Below are 25,726 nucleotides of genomic sequence, written 5' to 3' on the forward strand. Positions count from 1 at the left end.
TCTTTTCTTTTTTCTTTTTTTAAAGCAATTGGGGTTAAGTAACTTGCTCAAGGTTACACGGCCAGTTATTTTGTGTGTGTGCCAAGTATCTGAGGCTGGAACCGATCCTGGGTCTCCCGACTCTGGGGCCAGCGCTTTTACTCACTGCATCACCTGGCCGCCCCTAGATGGCATATTTCGGCTGTTCCAATCATGGACTCTTTGTGACCCCTTTTGGGGTTTTCTTGGCAAAGCTACTGGAGTGGTTTGCCATTCCCTGCTCTAGTTCATTTTACAGAAGAGGAAACTGAGGCAAACAGGGTTAAGTGACATGCCCAGGGTCACATAGTGTGTAAAGTTGGATTTGAATTCAGGAAGATGCATCTTCCTAACTTCAGGCCCAATATTCTATCCATTGTGTCATCTAGCTGCCCAAAGTAGGCATGTAGTAAGCATGTAAATAAATGCTTGTTTCCTTCTTTCCAACAACTTACATAGAAGGTGCCTACAACATAATCAGCACAAACACACAAGTAAACAAAATTGCCATTGTAGAGGAATCAAATAGTATCACTGTCACTACTGTCCCTGTCAGCTCTAGATCCTATTAAACAATGAACTTGTTGCCCATCTCATATATCTCTATTTTGGTAGACAGCACTACTTTCAGGTCCATGTCAGATCTCAAACTTTAATCAATTTATAACCCCAACCTAAATACCATTACTTATTTCATGCGTGCTGATGTATAAAGGAAACAAACAACTACATAGTCACTAAGTGATCGAGGAAGAGGACTTCAGACTTTTATCTTGGGTTATGAAACCCTATAATGAATTCTCATGTAATGTTCATATGGACTATTTGTGTCTGACCTGTGCTAGAGGCTTCTAAGTTCATATTGCTCTGATCAGTCATAGTTGGACACAATGTACCTTGGACTCAACATAGTGATCTCATTTTGGTCCTCTTCGAACACAAAGAATAACAACAACCACTGACAAATAAGAAGTCAATGAAACTATCCTCATGAAAAACTTTTTAAAACAAATCCGTTCAATACTTCAAGTTGGGGTAATTTTACTGGTCTAGCAATTCAACTCAATTCAATTAAACAAATATTTATGAAGTTATTATGTGCAAATTACTGTCATAAGCATTAGAATGGACTATAAATATATTCTGTTCCATTAACTAAAGATTTAGGAATATATTTGGTCAAATCTGGTGCATGTGATTATTATTTAAAGTATACTTACTGATAAGTGGACTAAAGCTAGAAAAACAGAGGAAGTTACACTATTATTAAAAATAGCTGATAATGGGCTATCATACACTGGAACATTCTGTATGTAGCTCAACAGCAGTTAAGACATCAGTATCAAAGTGGGGAGAAAACAACTTAAGTACTCCCTTTTTAACCAAAATAATGTCATCCTTCCAGTATCATGAGAAATTAATTTTACAAATTAGAGAACTGTCACAGCCTGTCACATAATTTTCTAAGCATCTTGCTGAACAGAAAAGGGAAGCTGAAAAGGAAAACCTAGAAATAAAAAGTACTTTGGTTATCAGAAAAGCAATGAATGAAAAGAGATTTTGGACAACATAAACTAACACAGTGATTCAGAATTTTAAGGTTTGCAAAATAATGTACTTTGTCCTCATGCTGTTGCAGGGTTTTTCATCTTTTTTCTTAGCAGATATGTTTGGATGCACAGTGCCATTAAGTGAAAGATGAAAAGTCATATTAATAGCAGGAATTTACAAAGCACTCTATGATATGTTTACTTCTAACCATCCTTTTTAGAATAATATGTGCTAAACTGAAGGGATCCGATACCTTTTAGTTCATGACACAGGAAAAGAATTTGTCACTGAAATCATGTCTTTTAAAGACATTATTTGTTTCCATTTGTAATTCTTTCTCCCTTTTAAGGATGACAAAAATTACATGAAATTCTTGGTAGTTTAATAGTCCGTAATTGAGCATAATGCTATAGGCACCAATGGCATACACAAGTAATAAAATGTTAATATTTTAATAGTCTGCAAAACTTGTACAATTTTTTATCAGTATGTTAGAGAAAAAATAATTATGAATTTAAATTATACCCATATCCAAAGAAATAACTTGGTGCTACATATGCATGTTTCCAGTAATGCTAATAAACATGTTTACAAATCTCAGGAAATTCTTCATTGGTTTATCTTTTGTAGCATATTATTATTTATTATCTACTTGCTAAGAACAGAAGTTTTCACAAATACAGGAATTAAAGTATATATACAAGCAATGAATGAATCTGGCACAAAAGTGGAACTATAGAGACCATGAACAAGAAACTCTACCTCTCAGTTTCAGAGATTTTCTCTGGCCTTCCCCCATGCCTAGAAGTCCCAAATGAAATACCATCTTTTACAGGAAGCCTTTCCCAACACCTCTTTTTTAAAAAAATCAGGTTTTTTTCATACTTTTTGAAATATATATATATATATGTACATAAAAAGGAAGATTTACAACAGTAAAGATATATGCAATACAAATTCGAATAAATTCATGATGGGATCACACATGAGTATGAATCTAAATCAACCTAACTTTTCTTAATTCTAGTGCCTTACTTCTGTTAATTATTTCCTATTTATCTTCTATATAGCTCATTTTGCATATATTTGTTTGCATGTTGTCTCCATCATCAGATTGTAAGCTCCTTGGGGACAGGGACTGTCTTTTGCCTCTTTTTGTGTCCCATGGCTTAGCACAGTGCCTGGAACATAGTAGGGACTTCATAAGTTGTTTTTTTTTGTATTGATTGATAACATAAATAAACCTTTAAGTTTCTCAGTTTCATATTATGTTTCTGAGAATATTTTTTTATTAAACCTCCTCCCAATCAAGTTGAATAACTTTTTGACTGTGCTGAAGATCTTTGCAAAGGTAGCAACAACCTCCCCTCCCACTAGTGATAAGCCTCTTTGATATTCTCATGTACAATACCAGGAGCCAGGGATTCCAATTTGAAAATTACAACAAACAAACAAAATGTAGCTTTTATATTAGTCTAGTCAGGTTACTCATCCCCTTAGGATTCCAGGATGCCCTATGGGTTTGGGGCAGCTTTTTAAAACTGCCACAGGTTCAAGGGGCTCTATTTCCCACATTATTAGGAGGCTATAGACTAGTCCTCCAGTTCCATTTAACTCCCTAACATCAATTAACTTTTACAATGGGATATTTCTAATTTTTCTCAACATTTACAACTTTTCTCCCTGGCATTCTCTCCTCTACACCACACCTAGTTTTCTAGGCAAGTAGTTGGAGTAGTAGGCTCAACTTAGTTAAATTCCTACATAGCTTGGGTCCCACCAAGTTCAGATCCCCCAAAAAAGTAGTCTGCCAAATGAGTCCTCGTCTCTGAAAGTCCTTGTGAAGATCATCCCTTCCTTTTGGGGGCACTAAGGCTGGGCCATCTGCAACACTGAATCTGGGCACAAATTCCTAAATGCCTGTGTTTTCTTCTGATCTTCTGACATATTCAAAGTCAGAGACTACTCTCTTCACCAGATGCCATGAGTAAAAGAGTCACTTAGCTACTCAAGAAGCAAACAAGGCAAAGAAATTATAGCTAAAACTAACAGGTCTTTTACCTTTGGAGCCAACAAAAATGCTTCCTTTTCAACACACAATTAGGTGGCTGTTTTAAAGCAAAACCAATGGATAAAAATGTAGAAATCTTATCAATATAGTACCTTAAATAATATCACAAGAGGCTCTCTTTAATTTGGAATAACATTATATCAATCACACCACAAACCAGGAAACAATTTTCACAGCATGTGGTGCCACAGTGTACAGTCCTCAATCTCACTCTTTCTCACCCTCCATCAAGTCCAGGTTTCTCTTCATGAAAACTTTTAGGGTTAGAGCTATCACTATATCCCCTCCATTAGAGGTAGCTTATAAAAATACTGGTTATATAGTAAAACAGCACCTGTGTTCAAATCCTATCTCTGATGCCTCTTATCTAGATCCCTTCTATCTCCTTTCTCTCATCTTCATTTCTTCTTTATCCACTGTTCTCTGCTGTCTACAAACATGTAGTCTTGTGATCTTGTGATCCTCTGAAGCTTCAATCCCATATTCCCTCTCCCTTTCAGAGTCAAAAACCTAGAAAAAGTAAACTATATTTTTTTTTGTTTCCACTTCTCAACCACCACATCCCAAACCCACCACTCTACTCAAAGTGGCCTCTCTAAAGATTATCTCTATGGATTTTTAAAAGATACTTTGTAATTGTGAAATTAACAATTTATCAACAAACATGAACACAAATATACAAAGAAGATTGAAGAGGTCTGTGCTAAAAGCTCTACATTTTCATTACGTACAGATCTCTCAAAGTATTAAGTTAAAAAGCATTTATTATGCATCTACTAAGTGTCACTGTCTTACTATGCTAATCAATGGAGATACAAAGAAAGGCAAAAACATTTTCTGCCCACAAGGAGCTTACAGTCTGATATGAATCAATATGTAAATAGTCATGTACAAACAAGATCTATCCATCCATCCATCCATCCATCCATCCATCCATCCATCCATCCATCCATCCGATCAATCTATCTATCTATTTATCTATCATCTATCATCTATCTATCATCTATCATCTATCTATCTATCTATCATCTATCTATCATCTATCTATCTATCTATCATCTATCATCTATCTATCTATCTATCTATCTATCTATCTATCTATCTATCTATCTATCTATCTATCATCTATCTATCATCTATCTATCTATCTATCTATCTATCTATCTATCTATCTATCTATCATCTATCTATCTAATCTATCTATATTTCAATCTATCTATAATCTCTTTCTCTATGTCTCTAGCTATCAAACTATATATCTATAGAATAAATTTAAAATAATATCAGAGGGTAGGTGCTAGCGTTAAGGGGGAACAGAAAAGATCTCTCAAAGAAGGTGAAATTTTATCTGAGACTTGAAGAAAATCGGGCAGAAAATTCTAGGAATGGAGAAAAGCTAATGAAAATGCCAGAACTTGGCAGATTTTTTTTGTGTGTGAAAGAATAGCAAGGATGTCAGTGTCATTAGAAGTATATATTAAAGTTAACACAACACTGTCATGTTGGTCTATGCTTCTTCCTCTTTTTCTTCTCTTCTTCCTCCTTTTTCCTCCTCCTCTTTCTTCTTTTAATCCCCCCCTTTTTCTCTCAACTGTTAAATCTGGTAGCCTTTCCCCCCAGTGTTTATCTAACAACTTTTCTGTAGCTTTCAACACTGTTTTTACTCATCATACTGAGCATCCTCTCTTATTAGGGTTTCTGTGAAATTGTTCTCTATCCTCCTACCTATTTGACTAGTCACTCTTTTTCATTCTCATTTTTGGGATCATCATACAAATCTACATCTATGATTCTAATGATATATCTCCAAACTTTTCAGTATGGTGTGTCCTCTCCCTAATCATCCACTTTCATGTTGTCAGACATTTAGCTATTATCTCTATGTTTCCAAATACACATATTCAGCCTCAATCTCTCTCCAGAATTCCAGTCCCATGCTTCCAACTTCCTGCTACATCCCACTTTTCATATCCCCCACTCCCACCATGTGAATACTTCATTGGGATCTGAACCTTAACATGTTTAAAACAGTATTCATTACATTCTTACTTAAATCTGCTCCTTTCCCCAACATTTCTGTTTTTATTAAGGGCATTGAAATTCTTCTGGTCACCCATTTCTACAATCTGGGAATGTCATTTTTAAATTCTTTCTTCTCCCTAAGCTGGTACCCTCTCACCCTCCACCCCCACATTCATTCAGTTGCCAAGTCTGTACATTTTATCTACACATATGTCCTATTGTTTCCCTTCTCTCCTCTCAAACAACCTTCAATTTCAGTTCCTCATCACTCTTCACCCAGACTCATGCAATAGCATGTCTCTCTGTCTATTGTCTTTCTCCTTTCTATTCCACCCTTTAAATGGTTGTCAAAATAATGCCAAAAGCCAAGGTATAGATATGATCATGATATACTCTTGCTCAAAATCCTTTAATGGCTCTCTATGGCCTATAGTATAAAATACAAACTCCTCAGGTTGTCATTTAAAGCCTGCCATAGTTTGTCTATAACATATTTTCCCAGACTTAGTCTGCATTACTATTACTGATCTACTAATTATTTTCTTAGTTTCCTCTCCTACAAAATAATTGAAAAGGCATTTATTAAGTACCCACACTGTATAAGACATGGTGCTAGGTACTGGGGACACAAAGATAAAATTAATAACATTTCGTACCCTCAAGGAGTTCACATCTGGCTGGGGGAAGAGTACAATATGTAATTGAATGATAACTACTGGAGTGACAGAGCACTAAAAAACAGTGGGACAGGAATGAGGATTTCCTCTCTTTGACCTTCCCAAGTCTGGTTTGCTCAGTTGCAAGTTCCTTTTGATCTCCCAGGACCTTTTTCCTTTCCTTTGCAGCAGGAGTGAGGATCCAAAGATATCCTTCTTATTCTTCAGTTCACCCTTCAGGATCATAAGTATCATTCTGATCTGAAGGTGGTATGACAGATATACATGGGTCACACAGACCAAGGAAGAATTAATATACTTTTTTTTTAAGCAATAGGGGTTAAGTAACTTGCTCAAGGTTACATGGCCAGTTATTTCTGGGTGTGGTGCTAAGTATCTGAGCCTGGATTTGATCTCCAGTTCATCCTAACACTGGAGCCGGTGCTCTTACTCACTATGCTACCTGGCTGCCCCAAATTAATATACTTTTGAGAGGGACTTTTAGGCTCTAAGTACTTTGTCTTTGGGTAAGGTGTCATCTGATTCATTTCCCTAGTGAGATTCCTCAAATATTATTACTAGTCATTGTTGATAAATGTGGAAAGGCCCATGTTTTGCAGAATGTCAGCTTGTTTGACTGATACAAATTCTGCATTAAGGGAGCTTGCTTTTGGAAGAATAATGATGTCATTAAAGAAACTGTGGAGCATTCATAGATATTCTGTAACTGGCTCAGGTTGGTTGCCTACTCGGTGACAGGGAAATTCTTTGAGGCATCAAAAACAAAACAAAAACTGTCAGCATTAGCCAAGTCCTCTTTTGCCTCATGTGCTTCTGGAGGATAATGGTAACTCTTTTGCTCATGTAATGTGGTGAGAGACCATGATATAAGAGGAAAGACCTTAGGATCTTCTCCCCTCTGAGGTCAAGTGGACCTGAGGGGGAAAAAAAAACTTTGATCATTGATCTTTTGCTTGTCCTTTTCTCTTCTAGTTGAAAGGTCATTAGAACAGAACTCTGGCATTCTGTTTTCCCAGAGTGTGAGTTCCAGTATCAGTGTAGCATTGATTCTCTGGTAATAAGTGGCCTTTGAGATGCTAGCCTAGCTGAAGGACTAATCCTCAGTAATGTTACATCATTTTACATCTAGACATGAACTTGATGTGACCAATACTATATAGCATCTGACCTAAGTTCCTAGTCTAGTCCCCCTAGAGACTAAGGAGGTAGTACAGTCAATTCCTAGTACTCTGGAGTACAAGTAGTAGAAATGAAAGGATGTGCTGGAGTGCTGGCTTTTCTTCACAAGCCTATGGCTGCAGAGGGACTGCCATTTGCTATCTGAAGTCTGCAAATTCACTTTCCCTCATCCTGTTTTTCTCACTTTGATTCTCTCTTAGAAGCTTCAGCCAGTAAGGAGGTAGAGGGAAGAATAAGGCTGTATTGAGAGAAAAAAAAATGGTCGTACACTTGCTCTTATCACACTTTTGAAGTAAATATTCATTTGTAGGAGCTAATCAATGTTAAATGTTTAAATGAAACTAATGGATTAGTGACTGGCTCCTAACAATGGAGTAAACACAGCTGTTTGGAAATCCAGTTAATGTAAACAGAGAAAAGAGATCACCTTATGAACTCCTCAACATACCCTAGGCACTATGAAGGGCAGATGTAACAGTTTAGCTAAAAAAGAGTAAGGCCAGAGCAAGTATATTACAGATTTATAAAATTTCTTCCAATGAGAGTGATAAGTGGGCCCATTCTAACAAGGGAACTGGGCAGGGCAGCCCTAGTTTTCACATAGACTCTGTCCCTGTCCTAGTGAGACTGGAATTCAGCTTTTTTGGAAAGGAAGACAGTCATGGCTAGATGATCACTCCACTCTCTTTTCTTTGGGGTTAGTGGGTTAGAATCATTATTACTATACATGAAATATGTGTAGTCTAGGGATAGAATTCTCTTTTTCTGGGTGGTTCAACATAAAAGGCATCTTTCCTAGTCACTTGAGGTTGGGAGTGGTAGTGAATAATTCTTTCCCAGACCTGGAGGGTAACAGCTTAATCTTCACTGGCTTGTCTTCTTTCCTACCAAAAGCTTATTACAAAGAAGATAGTCATGGGTAGATAGCAAGCATATTTGTCAAAGAAGTCAGTAAAACAATAACTGGAGAAATCATACAGATTAGTTTAGGTCGCAGAACATGTATGAGTAAAATGGAGCTCTTGACACAAGTGAGATGAAGACACAGGTCAACCAAAGAGATACAGTCTCACCTGAGAAGTTCATTCCTGGTAGTCTCTGGAGTACATATGGTGGAAATGAAAGGATGTGCTTGGGTGCTGGTTCTTCCTCACAAATCTATGTGCCTGTAGAAGGACTGCCATTTGCTATTTCAGGTCTGTGAATTCACATTCCCTCACCTTGTTTTCTCACTTTGATTCTCTCTTAAAAGCCTCAGCCAGTTGGGAATCACATCTGCCTACAAATACACAGCATCACAGGCCTGTCCTTTAGGCAATTGCCCAAATCCACCTGGTCAAGGGTGCTATACTACAATCTGGAGGTTATCCTATGTACTACTAGCAGAACCAAAACTCTGGCACGTTCTAACGTTCTAGCATATCAGAAAGGCTTTAATAATGATCTTGGCATACATCTGAAAAAAGGCTTATCACCAGTAGTCTGGCCACTTGGTGATTAATTCTTGGCACAAGGCAACTCATGAAACAAAGAAGAATGAAAAATGTCTGTCAATACAGTGCACTCACTCATGTACTCCCTTTAAGTTACTATAGCATGGTTTGAAAATTGACAGAGATTTTTAAGAATCACTTCATTATCAGAAAATCTAGAAATATTAACTAGAAATACTCAAGGTGAGATCTTTGCTTGCATTTATGAAAAGCGACTGGACATTATTGCTCAAGGAGCTATAATTGATTTATTATGACATTCCTAATATAAATGAAGCCAGAAGACAAAAGGAAGTTGAAGTTGAAAGGAAAGTTAAGTCAACAAGTATGTATTAAGTACTTTGATATCTTCCAGTGTGGTGACAGAGTGGATAGTGGGCCTGGAGTCTAGAAGACCTGAATGAACTAAAATCTAGTGTCAGATACTTCCTAGCTGTATGACCCTGGGCAAGTTATTTAAACCTGTTTGCTTCAGTTTCCTCATCTGTAAATGAGCTGGAGAAGGAAATAGCAAACCACTCCATTATCTCTGCCAAGAAAATCCCAAATGGGATCGTGGAGAGTCAGACACAACTGAAGAACAAGACCATATGCTAGGTACCACACTAAGTACTAGGGATACAAAGAAAGGAAAACGTTACTCCTCATCCTTAAGGATCTTACATTCTAATAGGAGAGACAAACATGTAAAAACCATGCAAAAGGCAGATCCGTATGACATAAATTAGAGATAACCTCAGGGGGAATGTATTAAGATTAAGGAAGATGAGGAAAGAATTCTTGCAGAAAGTGAGACTTTTATCTGAGCCTTGAAGGATGTCAAGGAAGTCAGGAGGCAGAGATGAGAAACAAGAGAGTTCAGGCATATGGGAAAGCCATTGAAAAAGCTTGGAGTTAAGAAATGGATAGTGTGCCATGAATATCAAAGTCCACAGGTTCTACTTAAAGAGGCAAATAAACAAACCTGGAGGGCTGGTTTATCATGTGTTCAAGGACAAAAAAGAAACAATTTCATGGGACATTTGGCATTGCAAACAAATAATAATAATAATGCAATAACTTGTATCACAGAGTTTATAATTAAAAAAAGACTGCTATAAAATAACTGTAGTTTATAAACCAACATCTTTTGAAGAAGATAAGGTAGAGAAATCCTATAATTTAATAAAAATCCTCCAAATTTTATAAAGATTTGCTAGTAAAATCGAATTATAAAAAATAATATTACAACCAAAGAATTTACCCTAAAACTAAATAAATCATCTTTATGTGGCTCCTTGAATTCATCATTGAACTTGTTACAATGAATTCTCAACAACAAAGAATTTTATAGACAAGATAACTCCATGGATCTTCATTCAATTTTCACAAGAAAAGTACTTAATCTGTTTGAGGAAAACTTTGAATAGATGATACCTGAAAGCCCAACTATGAGATTCTGTGGTTCAGTGATACCAGATTGTTTGATAAAAAGAGCAGTGCTGAAATACTTATAGCAGTTTGGCTTTGCCACCAAAGCAGTAATTTTTTCTAATCCTTAAATTAGGATAATTCTTAATGTTTAAGGAACCCAATGGAACAAAACTACAGAGGACCTTAGATAAGAAAAAAGGTTAGGAACAGAGGATTTAAGGCTGACAAGACCTTACAGAACTCATACTCACTACATTTGTGATCTTGAGCAAGAAATGAGAGACTGAATAATAGCTCTGAGATGGAAGCAAATAAGAGCCTTGTTGATGAGCTTGCAAAGACTCTTGCATACCAGTGTGGGGCTGTGGAAAGAGTAAGCCCATATCTGTAGTTAGAGTATTTGGGTTTCAAGGGAAGCTCTGCCACCTGGGTGACTGTGGCAAGTCACAACTTTTATGAGGTCCATTTTCCTTGCCTGGAAAATAAGTGGTTTGCACTAGATGACCTTGAAAATCCCTTTCAACTCTAAATTTATTAGCATCCTTTAGGCTCAGATTCTAGGTTCTATCACAACAAACAAATTAAAGGTACAAATGCTATTGAATTAAGTACATTGAATTAGAAATTACAAGTGACAATTATTGTTAATTCTTCCAGTGATTATCTGCATGTGATATTTTTAAAAAGTCTATTGTTTATTTATTTATTGTTTAGCTTATTTATTTGCAAGAGAGAAAATGAAGATTTCCTTTTGTACCTCATTATATGTCAGAGATTCACTCAGTCATGAATTCATCCACACATTGCCTCACTATCTTCTCTATGCAGAGCATTTTCTCTTACAGTTCTTGGTTCTGATTCTATTGAAATATTTAGTCATGGTTCTGTGACATTATAACAAATAGTATTATATGTTATCAAAGTGTGAAAAACAAGTCATACAACTGTCCTGGAGAATCAAAAATGAAAAAACCTTGTGATAAAATATTGGTTTAGACATATAGCTATAATCAGGTAAAATGATACAGAATATTGTGAAAAATAAAGGGCAAATATCCTACTCAAATTTTGTTTTACAATGTATGCATTTTCAAAAGCATTACTTAGCCCAAAGTCATGTTCTGTCAGAGGAACATCATTTTGTGCTGAACAAATATTCTTGTCAGCCACAGATACTGTTGACAATAAATGCACCCACTTTTCACATGATTTTGCTTTACCAGTATACACTGCTCATAAATGCCTATTCAACAGTGCCTGGAAGTAAACAAGTGAGGGAACTCTCATGGATGAATTAATTCATCAAAACAAGTATCTTTTTAACTACATCAGTTTAAGCTTCTCTTTCACTGTAATAGCACATTTTGCTGGCTCATACACTATCTATTCTAGTATGATGTTTGAAACAGCAAAATTAGTCCTGATTCTACAAAAAGCAAACAACTTACCTGGAACAAACTGTTCTCTCACAGAGATGAATTATATATTTCAGGACACAGACTACTTAAGTTATGTTTATTGTTCAAAAATAATGATCTTCATCTAGAAAAGTTAAGCAATTTGTCATAAGCCCAGGCCAGTAATTTTATAATTGGTAAAAAGTAGATTCATTATACAATTCAGTACTTTATCTCTATTTCAATAGAAACACAGAAATAGAATTGGAACCCAAAGAATGAGTGGTGTGAGATAACTAGTACTTTGGAATAGCTTGTCTAGTTAGACCAGTGGTATCAAAACTGAAAAATAAACAGATCCACATGGGCTCAAAATTGACTTTAAAATGCACAAATTGACATCTATTTTGCATTTTTCTTTTTTTATTAAATATTTCCCAATTTCATTTTAATATGGCTTGAGTTGCACTCAGGAGGTTTGCAGGTTACTTATAGCCCGATGTCAAGAGTTTGTAACACTTCTAGTCTAGAATATCACAACTCTATAGTATCTGTGTTCAAGGAAATGGTTCCTTCTAATATTTCTAAAGAAAAAAACGAGTACTTACAATTCTATTATACTGTGATGTGATTTTCTTTCTACCTTACTTTTTCCCCAAAAGAATAAACTTAATACTCTTTTTTAAAGATATATGGACAAATAGATGTCTTCTACTTCAAAAAAGTTTGATATTTAAAAATCTTATTTAAAATACACACATTTATTAAATATATGTTAGGTGGTAACTATCATGACCAAGTACTAAATAAAATTAAGTACCTTATATCAGTAGAGTAGAAACTTATAAAAACAGTATTCTCAAAAATACCATCCATAAAATAATAGGCTTGATTCTCAGTGTGTTGGGGACTTAAAATGGTACATGGTTGGGAAAATATTTTTCTTTATTTTTGAGAGAATAAAAAAATAAATGGGTTTTGGTATAGGTGGTGTCTTAAGTGGAGAAAAGATAAGAAAGAATAAATGAGATAAGAAATTCCTTAGATGATTTCTAAGGTTCTCAAACCTATTATCTGTGATCCTTCTCTCCTTCACCACTTTTCCATGAGCATATATTATCACCTGATATTGAATCTGATCATCACTATGAATCTTACTATTACCTATCTCCCCTGGAAACAATCTGGAAATGACAGGACAAAAAAAAGAAAAGAAAAAGAAAATATGAAATAAAGAAAGGAGGGAAATATTAAAAGTACAGTCCCAGTAGATTTTACAGAAGCTAAAGCACCGTGATGGAATCAGACCTTCAAAACAGGTATAGAGCACCATTCCACCTCAGCAAGCCCAGCTCAGGCTCTGAGTAGCAAATACATCAAAGGTGCATCTGGCCATAGGAGTATAGGGCAGAGGTGTCAAACTCTCTCTGGTGGCCAAAACTCAAGATGATCTTGAACAATAAATGTACTTGGAAATTTTTAACTATCTAACTAATTAACTATACAATATGATATAGATAAAGTTAATTTGATGTTTTCTAAGTAAATATGCAGTCTGCAGGGTTCCATTTCCATTTGCTTTTGACATCACTGGTTTAGGGTACTGTACTTAGAATTAGGAAGCCTTGGGTTCAGATCCTCCCAGTAAGATTCACTAGCTATTTGACCATGAGCAAATCACTTAATATGTCTGAGACTCTTTCCCCGACTATAAGACAGTGATACTAATAATTCCAGTACCTATGTCAAAGAGTTGTTGTGAGAAGGTCAAAGACAGTCAGAAAGACCTCATATATACCAAAATATTCATAATAGTACTTTTTGTGATAGCAAAAAACTGAAAACAAAATGGGTTACTACTGATTGGGGAACAGCTAAAAAAGCTGGATGTGTGCGCGTGTGTGTATAAATATGTATATATGTATATATGACAGACTATTGTGCCAAGAGTAATAAACTTAGGAATATGGGAAGATATATTTACTGATGAAGGATGATGGGAGTAGAATGAGGAATGTGATTTTATATATATATATATATATATATATATATGTATATACCTATATGATGCCTATGATAATGTAAACAAAAAGAGCAGTAATGGGAAGCTTATTTGTAACCATTGACAGTGACACTGATACTTGGTAACTAGTGTATCTTTCCTTTTTGTAAAGAAATTTTGGTGCAGAAAGTTGCATTCAATTTCAAATATAGTCAGGAGTATGCTGGCAAATGTTTAATAAAACTGGCTCTCTGAAAAAAAAAATGGGGAATGAACGAACCTTGGAAGAAAAATGATTACTGAGTGATGGTGGTAGAGGGAGAGCCTGGAAGTGACAAGGGGAAGCAAGGAGTAATCCAACTTCTTCACCATGACCAGTGAGTTTGGGGATGGGGCTGTATATGTGAAAGTTCAATCAATGCCAGTAAGAGTGGACAGGAAAACCGTTATTATTAGGAAATAGAAAAATCTCAGTAAGAGCAAAAAAAATAAAAATGGAACTGGAAAAGGAGAAGGTTTAAGATGAAAGCTACTTTATAAAGAATGGACCAGGTAATCCAGAATGCACAGCAGATGGGTTGAGTAGCTTTAAAATGAGTTATTAGTAGAGATGGGTTGAGGGGGATGAATATAAAAGAGTATTCAGTAGGGGGCCAAGAATGGAGTTTTAAAATGGAATTCAATGTTCAGCTTCACAATCACTATAGGGGAGAGGATAATAGTTTTGGGAATATGTTAAAAACTGAAGAATAAGTACAGGTAGATAATGATTTTCCATAGAAGTTCAGTCTGGGGGTGGAATAGTACTAGGGTATCAGGCAGCACTATTTAGCTGGAAAAAGGGAAGGGGAATGTGTGTAAGGGAGTGCTTAAATAGGGGCATGGTAACTGCTACAGTGCTGTAGGTAGTCATAGAGAGAATGTCTGCCACTTATCTGTGGCATGATCAAATGGCTGTCCAGGAGTCTGGAAGCTTTACTGGGCAGGTGCAAGAAAGCCGATTTCCTTATTAGAAATGATAAACCTCTTGGAGTATCCTATTGTAATAGGATAATGCTAAGAAATCTACAAAGAGATTTACTACTAAAACAAAATAATGTACAGTGACCTACTTATTCTGCAAGCCATAGCAGGTTACATTTGAATCACAATTATGGAATGTTAGAGTTAATAAGAGAACTTAGAGATCAACTAGTTCAACACCTTCATATAAACCAGGAAGTGACCACACCTCCCAGACATTTGAAAAATGCATGGGACATTCTCTCACAGGATCCCTTATTCTTCCTTTCAATCCTATGTTTCTATGTAAAAATGAATGGCTATCTAAGCAGCAATGATCTAAAACAAACTTGTAAATTCAGCCTATGAAGAAAATTCAAAACTTAAGAGAGAATGAACTCTGAAAGCATCCTTTGATAGGCTGAGACAAATAGTACCATGAGTTCTGTGGTAATGAGTGTAGGAAATGGATTTAATTTTAAAATTTATATCTTAACAATATCTCTTACATATGCCCCCTTCTCTTTACTCACAAAGCTACCACCTTTGTTCAGGCTCTTTTATCACTTCTCATATGAACTATTACAATACTTTTCTAATTAGACCACTTGCCTCAATCCAGCCTCCTCACAAGTACCAAAGTAATTTTCCTCAAGTGTAGATTTGATAGTGTCAGCTCCTTCCACTACATAAACTCTAAGACTTCCTATTACCTTTAGGATTGAATACAAGACTTTTCTACTTAGCATTTAAAGTTCTCCACAACATGGCCCCCAATTCTTTCTTTCCAGGATTTTACGTTATTTTTACCTACTCATTTTATGTTTCAGTCATACTTACTTGCTTTTCCTCATTCATGATACTCCATTTTCTGTCTATATACCTTTGCATTCATTGCCCTTCATTCCTGGAATGGTCTCCCTTCTTACTCCAACCTCTTAGGATCTATGATTTCTCAAGTCAAGTGTCATCTTTTGAAGGAGACATTTCCTATCCCTTATCCCCCCACCCACCCCACCCCCTTTCAAGCCCTTAGCAGCTAATGCCCTTATTTCTAAAATTACCTTGTATCTACTTTATAGATATCTTGCATGTACCTAATAACTTACACATTATTTCCCTAATTAGAATCCAATTCCTTTGATTCTGCTTTTTCTTTGTAATCCCAATACTTAACATAGTGTCTGATACATAAGCATTTAGCAAATGCTTATTAATTGAATCAGATAAATAATACTATATTTAAAGGTTAGCAATGAGATGGTGCATAATTTCATGTCCACCAATTTTATAGATAGCTTGTAAGATGCCTTTTCATACACTGAAGTATATAAGAAGCTATCAGAAATAAATGATGAAACAGCCTGAAAGAAATCTTTTTCTGTGTCATCAGATTTGGAAGAAATGAAAGAAAAAAGATCTAATATCAGATGAAAGAATGAACCAAAACTTTAGTTTAGCACAGGAAAGGTACAGGGTAAAGTACATCTTAACTTTCCAGGTTTAACCTTTATGAAAGGTGTAGAAACTGAATAAATGCCTCATCAGCATCCTGAATTTAATATTCACCCCTTGGAATAAGTTTGTATTCATTCATTCATTCATTCATTCATTCATTCATTTCAATAGAACTATTTAATAAGCTTAGCTACATTGTCCTATTGTGCTAGGAAGAGATACATAGATAATTTAGTTATTGTCCCTGTCTTGCAGTATATCAAGGGGTAATGATACAAACACAAATATACAAAATTATATAACATTGTGGCATGAGGATGACTCAAGAGTCTCAAAGGCTCTACCTATGGAGCACAAGTTCTGGTAGGTACTTCCAAGGTGTTAAAGCTTCTATTGTGGGCTTGGTCATGAATCTGTCATCTGAGGGTCAGTACAGGCAACTTCCATGAGGCCCATGACCAGAAAGCTGAAGAAGAAATGTGTGTGTGTGTGTGTGTGTGTGTGTGTGTGTGTGTATGAGAGAGAGAGAGAGAGAGAGAGAGAGAGAGAGAGAGAGAGAGAGAGATTATAATTTGTCAAAAATATTACTGATCAGTGGAGATACCTAATGAGCGTTTGGAAATTGGTTTACAACTACTTTTTTGCTGAGGTGTTGAGGACATTTTAAAAGGGTTCATGATATAAATCAAATGTGCTTAACACATTTTCATTTGTTGGATCTTCCCCCCATACACACAGCAGAAAAACTCTATAACAATTTTAGTAGCCAAGAAATAATTGCTTACAAATACAACTATTTTAATTAAAGACACCATATGATATTCATTATTATATTAGGTTTATATACAATTAGGGTAACAGCATGTAGTAAAAAAAAAACAGAGCAATACAACTAGAATTCATGGAGACTGATTCAGCAAAATGTTGGCAATATTAAGATCAAAATTAGAAAAAAAATATATTTCTTTTTCAAAAGTATAGAATCCAAACAGAATTTTGGCAAGGTCATATTATTAGAGAAATTTCAAATAAAAGGATAATTTTATTTTAGTTTTATATATTATTAGGTGGTAATTTTAAAAAGAGACAGATTCTATGTAATTTTAAAAGTATTAAATAAGTTCTACCAGCTATGAAATTATAGATTTTATTATATTAGTTTATATTTGGAATTTTGCTGTAGGCACAGCAGACATACAATCTAAATGGTATAGCAGATACACTTGAGGAAGGTTGCTACTTTCCTTTTTAAAGGCTAAAAGTCTTTAAATGATGTCATAGAAGTTTGCTCTACTTATATGGCTAAAAGCAACACTGACAGAAATGATAGAACTAGGCACAAAATAAATAAGTTATAGCTCGGAATGCTGAAATATGAGGTTATTCTAAAAAATGAAGCAACTTGACATCATTTATTTTGAAATCCTTTTACTTTAATCTTGTATTAATCTTACTTTAAAATTCTTGATTTTTTTTTTTGGTTCTGAGCTTACAGAGGCTCTAGAAAAAAATCTTTGTCAAAATTCTGATGGAACGTCCAGAAATTTGTTTGAAAATATCTGAAATTCTTTTAAAAAATTCTCATCAACAACCTAGCTTTTATACTTTTTAAAAAGTAAAAGTTCATTTTTAACTATAAGTTTATTTTTCAGTGAAATTCTGAGAGTTTTATAGTATGTTATGATACAAAGACTTTAAGGTTTTAGGGATTTATTTTAGAATCAATAGATGTCTTTAATTTATACAAGTATCACAGAGGTATAGAATTGAAAAGAGAGAGTCTGGATTTCCATGGGTGGTGACATTCCTGGTTGATGAAATCACTGACCCATTGAAGTATCTCAGGAAGTAAAAATTTTCATTAATATTCAAAAGCCTTCTATTTGCATCATTTTAGTTTTTAAAGAGTCTAACCTAAATAAAGGGGAGGAGGGAACCATAAAATGGAGAAAGTTTAAAAAAAAATACTCATTCCTCCTTAATTCTCTTCCATACCATTTGGTTCCATCTAATTCTTCTAAAATCTAAAAACAGACCTAAAAATATAAAGGGGATTTGCAGTAGAGTCAGGAACTTAGATGACAGTTGCTATAGAATAAGAATGGTACTTAAAAGAATTCTGAATATCAGGTAGAGGAATTAGAACCAAAGAGCATTAAGATCCTAGCCATGGTGGTGGTAAGGGTTCTCCCTCCCTTTTTCCGTGCTTATCTCCTCTTTCTTCTTTCCACTTTCTAGAATGTATTATGACTTTGTACATAAAAATGAAAATTTTATGTTTATATATTCAATATCTTTTTTTGTGAAAAAGTGTTGAGACTCCTTAAAAGTCAATAAGTTTAGTTTATAATTCTAACACTGATCAGAAAAGACAGTATGAATTAATTAGTAAATAAGTGACAGGGCAGTTAGGTTGTGCAATAGTTAGGCCTGGACTCAGAAAAACCTGAATTCAAATACAGCCTCAGACACTTATGAGCTATGTAACCCTGGCCAAGTCACTTATATCCCTGTTTGTCTCACGTTTTTCATCTGTACAATGAACTGGGGAAGGAAATGGCAAACCACTCCAGTATCTTTGCCAAGAAAACTTCAAATGGGGTCAGAAAGAGTTGGATAAGACTGAAACCACTGAACAACAAATAAATACCATCAAAAGTATGAAATATTAGTGTTTGCCAATATTCTTTCACTTCACTGCTGCCCTCATATATTGTACTTATTATTAGCAATGACATTTATCCATGAATGAAGGTGAACCTTCGTGTTCACTCCTGAACTTTCTCTAAAAAAATTGAGTGATTTTCAAAGTTTCATTCTACATAAACATTCTTGTCAGATTATGCTACTTTTATATTCATGACATCTTCCAAGTCTACACCTCCCTCTAGTCCTTCATACATTAATAAAGGTTAAGCATGACTGGATCACTCCTCATTGCCAAACTCCCCTTTCTCCATCACTGAGAATTCAGTAAATTTTTAATGACGATAACAGAGAAAGCATGTAGAACTCAGCTAAGGAATATAACAGAGATGCATAGTTCAGCTAATGAACTTCTCCTTCAACCCATGTATGTAGAGAGAAATGTGGCCTGGGAACCTTTTTGAGTTTCATGTCTTACTTTCTCATACAAACACATCATAAACAATTTGTAAACACGATACTAGTTATGTATGAGTGTGTCTTGTTTGCTTTACACAAAATCTTTATTTTTATACAGCTGTATAAAAACAACATCTTCCTATTTATCATGATTTTAGAGCGTGGTATAGATGTAGGGGTGAAATACCATTTAAGAATATAAACAAACCTTTTAAAATCTATTTAACAGAAAAACAACATTTTACTAATAAAATATTAAGTTAACTAACTCTATAATATCAGTATTGTATAGTACCAGTAACTGTGACCACTATTGAAAGGTCAATAGACATGTCTTTTGTTTTTGGAGGCACATTCAGTATACTTTTGTGTCTATACATCCATTATACATGGCTACATATAAACACAAATGCATTCAAATGTAGTTATTTAAAATAATTGTCCCTACATAGTTTTATTATTGGCTTCTTTCCTGACTGCTGCATGGTCCTGCTTTAGTGAAGGTGCAAGGAGCATTACGTTTCTGAGACACAAAGTATATTTTCTCTTTTAGAGTCTGACTCCCTTCTAGACCCTCTCTCTCTACTTCTCTTGGAAGTTGATCTGTTGGTATTTTTTTTCCACAAGGTTAATTTTATATGGAGAAAGATGAAATGTTAATATTATTAAAGCAAGGTAGGATGGTAGAAAACAATTCAGCACCAAAAGAATTTTTTAAAATAATGCTAGTTCAAAGAAACAAGACAGGGGACTTTGGTAACACAGAAGACAAAAAATTAAAAGAACACAAAAACACTGGTATAAGAGATGTAATTTAGCATGTTAAAACAAACATGTACATAGTCAATTTCTAAATGAGGTTTTGTATGACTGTATCTACACTTCTTATTGCTACTGCTAATAACATCAGCACCAATATCCAAAAAGACTTTTTGCAAAATCACCTTAGTGAATGCAAATTCTAAACTTAGGATGGAATGCAAAAGATCTTGAGGTGTGGTACAAAAAGTGCTGGACTTGGAGCAAGGCCAGACTTGGCCACTCCAGTCTCTGATATATTCTTGCTGTGAAGAGGCAAGTCACTCAACCATTATAAGTCTTATTTTCCTCATCTATAAAATCTGGACAACACCTAGAGTATCTAACTCATAACAGTGTTGTGAGAATCAAATGAGATAATGTATGTAAAGTTCTTTGTAAACCTTAAAGCACTAAAAGTTGTCCATTATTATTATCAATAATGGATGACTGGGAAACTAAACATAACCAAAATTATTTTTAAGATAAATACCTTTTCTTTTTTAACAGAATCATACATTACCAAAAACAAATGCTTTCAAACACATCCAACAAAACCTTTCAGGGTTTATTTTTGTAGGGAGCAAAGATCCACTCAGGACCAGAATAACAACATTAAACTATATTGTTAAAACCTAGTGAGAGGTATGGAAGCCCCCTATCCTTTACAGATTCTGGCAACAGAAGGGAAGTAGTGAGTGATTGCAGGAATAGGCCACATGATTAGGCTATCACCAATGAAGAAGAGGTATAAAAAAGGGTGGATGTGTTCACTCCAACTATAGGGATGTTGTTAAGCACAAGAAAATAAATTAACATGTACCTGGAATAATAACCCTGGAGGCTACTGTGAGAGGAATATGAATTAAGACCATTCATACAAAGATCAGTTGAGAGACCTGCCACTGTTTAGTTTAGGAAAACACCTGATATATGATTTCAAGTGTTTGAAGTGGGCTGTCACAAGGAAGAGATTATTAGACTTGTTCTTGGTCTCAGAAAGCTAAACAAGAGTTGGAAGTTAAATAGACAGATTTCTACTTGGCATAAGGGAAAACTTTCTAATATTAGAGCTATCCAAAAGTAGAATTGGTTACCTCAAGAAGAAGAGGATTTTTCTCCTTTACTCTGCCTTCATCAATTGCCTTGATTACTGCATGCTAAATCCTGGGTGGTCTAACCATTTCCAGGAGACTTTGTTAATAATAACAATTTTAAAAATTCTCTGAACATTTCTACATTCTAGATCAGAGTAAACTTAAGTTCCCTATCTCAAATCCCATTTTTTCTTTAAAATTAGTGAAAAAAATAAACATATATGGGTGATAAAATGTTTTCATATATTTCAAATGATCTATTTTTATTAATTTTTAAATAATGTGTTTTAATATACCATTTGCATAAATGTTCATCAATTATTGTATAAGACAATATTTTCCATGTGTTTGTTACAAACTTTGTATACATTTGATTTGGTTTTATAGCATCTCTGAAATATTTGATATCTGAAAGTATGGTTGGCCTGATAATATGCCAACTATTGAAATGACCTTTAAAAAGCCACCTCCTGGTACTGCCTGCTACCTGCCTTGGCCTTTCTGTGGCCCCATCACTCCCATCCCTGAAGTCTCTGCATGGTGGTCTCTGCTGAGTCATTAAGTAATTGCAGAGGAGGCTACAACATATCTGACAAATTGCCCTACAAAGTTGCTGACATCATTCTGGCTGCCTGGGGATGCAAGGCCCTGGACATAGCAGAAAATAAGATGCCTGACCTGATGAAACTTCAAGAGATGTACTCATTATCCAAGCTTGAAGGGTGCCTGGATTGCTGGATGCCTCCACATGACCATGGAAATAGCTGTTCTTATTGAGACACTGGTGGTCCTGGGAGTCGAGGTAAGCTTGGAAGGGGAGACTGATGAGGAATATCTCTGGTTCATTGAGCAGACCCCCTATTTCTTTTTTTCTTTTTGGAGGGCAACTGGGGTTAAATGACTTGCCCAAGGTCACACGGCTAGTTTTTGTGTTAAGTGTCTGAGGCTGCATTTGAACTCAGGTCCTCCTGACTCCAGGGCCGGTGCTCTATTTACTGTGCCACCTAGCCACCCCAAGACCCCCTATTTCAAGGATGGGCAGTTCCTCAACATGATCCTTGATGATGGTGGGGACCTCACCAACCTTGTTCACACTAAATACTTTGACCTCCTGAAGGGCACCAGAGTCATCTCAGAGGAAACCACCACAGGCACCCACAATCTATAAAAGATGAAGTTCAATGGAATTCTGAAAGTGCCAGCCATCAATGTGAACGATTCTGTTACCAAGAGCCAAGCTTGACAACCTGTATTGCTGTCATGAGTCCCTCTTTGGTGGCATCACGTGAGCCACAGATGTGATGATCGCAATCAAGGTGGTTGTGGTGGAAGGCTTTGGTGATGTGGGCAAGGATTATACTCAGGCCCTTCGTGGTTTTGGTGCCTGAGTCATCAAACACAGAGACAGACCCCATTGATGCACTGTAGGCCTCTCTATGAGGTGACCATCATGGATAAGGCCTGCAAAGATGGAAACATCTTTGTCATCACCACAAGATGCACACATATCATCTTGAGCAGGCACTTTGAGCAGATGAAGGATGGCACCATACTATGTAACATTGGTCACTTTGATGTGGAAATAGATATAAAGTGCTTGAATCAAAATTCTGTGGAGAAGGTGAATATGAATCCTCAGGTGGACCGTTATAAGCTGACAAATGGGCAGTGGATCATTCTTCTGGCAGAAGGTTATCTAGTCAATCTGGGCTATGCTATGGGCCATCTCAGTTTTGTGATGAGCAATTACTTCAGCAACCAGGTGTTGACCCAGATTAAGCTGTGGACTCACTCAAACAAATACCTTGTGGGAGTACACTTCCTCCCCAAAAAGTTGGATGAAGCTGTGACTGAGGCCCACCTTGGCAAACTGAATGTGAAGCTAACAAAGCTGACAGAAAAGCAGTCCCAGTACCTGGGCTTTCCCAGAGAGGGCCCCTTCAAAGCTGACCACTACTGGTACTGAGTCCTGCCCAGCTCAAAACTCCAAGGGACCAACCACATTTTTTTTTTTGCTTTTCCAGCCCTTTCTGCACAGAATAATAAATGGTATCTAGGTTTGGTTGGGGAAAAAATTACCTTAAAAAATCAGTAAGTAGGTCAAAATTTGCTCCTGAAAGAGCTATGAAGAATACATTACAAACTCATTGCCCATGGCTACAAAATGCTAACATTTTCCCTTTGTTCTTTAAGTTGACAAGTTGAACTTAGAAGGTTCACATCCTAGTTTGGAAAAAGACCAAAATGCTGTTTTTAAAACAGGTGTCCTCATCCCTTACCACTTTTATCATATTTCATGGGGGGAGGGGAAACCGGAGAAATGTTATTCTGTATATATCTTGTTATTTTACCCAGAAAATTTAGGAAAAAATTAAGTTATTATTGATTACGTGGATGAAATCAAGAATATATTTTTTTCTTCCAAGCATACAGTAAGTGCAACACTTGTGTAACATCTGTCCATATGCTTTGATAGTGTCTTTGTATATAACAAGAAACTTTTTGTTCAGAAAATAAAGCTAGGATTATAAAAAGAAGTGAAAAACTCATATTCATCAAAGCATTAAAATTTTAATTAGTTATTACTAACTTATTATATTGTCTTATAAAAGGTACTTAGTTTCTGTGTTTCAGTTTACCAAACAGTGTTGAAATAGTATTCTGGAAATACAAAATGTTATATTAAATACTAAATAAAATCAATTATTTTATCTTGCAATAGCAAAGTCCTTACATGTTTTAAATTAAGGTTGACCAAGTTAAAGGAAAATTTATATTCTTTGCCACAAGAATATATTGCTCTTTTAATCTGTTCCAACTAAATAACTAACACAAATATAAGAAAGCAAATCCAAATCATCAGAGATTTATAGAAATAGAATGGATTCACTGCATTGTCATTTTATATACAATCACCACTGACACAGCAAAACATTAAAGTAAGCATCTGTTGTCTTTCATATTCCAAGACAATGAACCAGCAGCTGCTGACTTTCCATCATCAGTAGGTCAGTGCTTTCGTTTCTCCAATTATGGTAACAGATTACACTGAATCATCTAAATCACCTAAGCTCCTCTACTTAGTCCATTTGGATAATTGGTAGGTGTTTACAATATAGCTACCTTTTTTACCTTTGCCCCCTTAGGGGACTATGCTTTAAATAACTGATCAAAGCAGTTTAGAAAAATGTGTAAGAATTATTACATCACATACCATTATTTTTCAATCACATCTTTAAGTATCCTTAAGCCCTACTCGCTATATGCTAGTGGTTACTCAATGTCTCTGGAGAACATAGGAGAAATATAAAACATACATTTATGGCTGTGAATGATGGAAAAAGAGAGAGGGAAAAGGACGAGAAAAGATATCACTTAATTTCCTTGTGCCCCAGGCTACTATATGTTATAGAAAACAGTTAACAACCAATCCCACATTGTAGAGGGGGTTTCCTTAGGGAAATTCCCTACTCACATGATATTAAAATACTCCAGGCTCAAATAAATAATTCTTGCCAATCTGTTAATATTATATAAATTTTGGCTAATATGACATACACTATTTGAACTGCACACAATGGGGTATGATATATTATTAGCTATTACTGTTTTCCTCAGATACATATCAAAAAAAGAAAATGTTTGATAAACATTCTTAAAGCTTTGGATCACTCTCATCATTTGCCACCTCCACTCCCACATATGTGCTACTGAACAAAGTTGGAGAAAGTCAAACAATTGTTCTGACTGGGTACACTACAAATTTATGTTATATAGCTTCAACTGGAATCTCACTGCTATTAGGCAATCCTACTGTACCTTCCCTTGACTTACTATCCTTCTCTCCAGAGCAACTATTTCAAATCTTTTCATCCTTCCTCAAATCTACCTTGGTTCTCCTTCCTTACACTCTCAGCTGAGAACCTTGCCTCATATTTTACAGAAATAAATTGGCCTTTATTTTTCCTCTTCCTAACTACCTTCTAATATCTCTCCTATTCCTATCTGTTTCTATGTCTCTGTCTCTCTGTGTGTCTCTCTTTATGTCTGTCTGTCTGTCTGCCTCTCTCTCATTATCTTCTCCTTGACCCATCTCAAATGATGGAGTGGCTTTCCTCTTTACCAAGACTAACTCCTCTTATTGTTCAAGTAATCCCATTTCATCCTGTTTCTTTCAATAGATTGCTCCTGTCATCCACACTCTTCCACTAATTTACAAATTCTCCCTGTCTACTGGCTCATTTCTCACCATCTAAAAACATGCCCTTCTCTACCCCATCTTGAAAAAAAAATCCTCATTTGATCTTTCCATTCCCACTATCATCTTATATGTCTTGTGCATTTTGTAGCTAAACTCCTTCAAAAGATCATTTACAAAAGGGACCCCCACTCTCTCTCCTTAGATATCTTAGTTGCCAAATTCAATAGCATTTTCTCAATTGT

At 35.5% G+C, this 25,726-nt stretch overlaps 1 protein-coding gene and 1 pseudogene across 2 annotated transcripts in view; one reads left to right on the forward strand and one right to left on the reverse strand.

The window, feature by feature from the left end:
* RIMS2 (regulating synaptic membrane exocytosis 2) overlaps positions 1 to 25,726 on the reverse strand; it is a 574,369-nt gene that overhangs the window by 58,958 nt on the left and 489,685 nt on the right. The window lies entirely within an intron of this gene.
* On the forward strand, positions 21,875 to 23,249 carry LOC138155863 (adenosylhomocysteinase-like; annotated as a pseudogene).

This window comes from Petaurus breviceps, unplaced genomic scaffold (assembly GCF_028583685.1).
Source record: "Petaurus breviceps papuanus isolate PSGF00001 unplaced genomic scaffold, PetGlider_PUasm1.0 98, whole genome shotgun sequence".
Classification (NCBI taxonomy): Eukaryota; Metazoa; Chordata; class Mammalia; order Diprotodontia; family Petauridae; genus Petaurus; species Petaurus breviceps.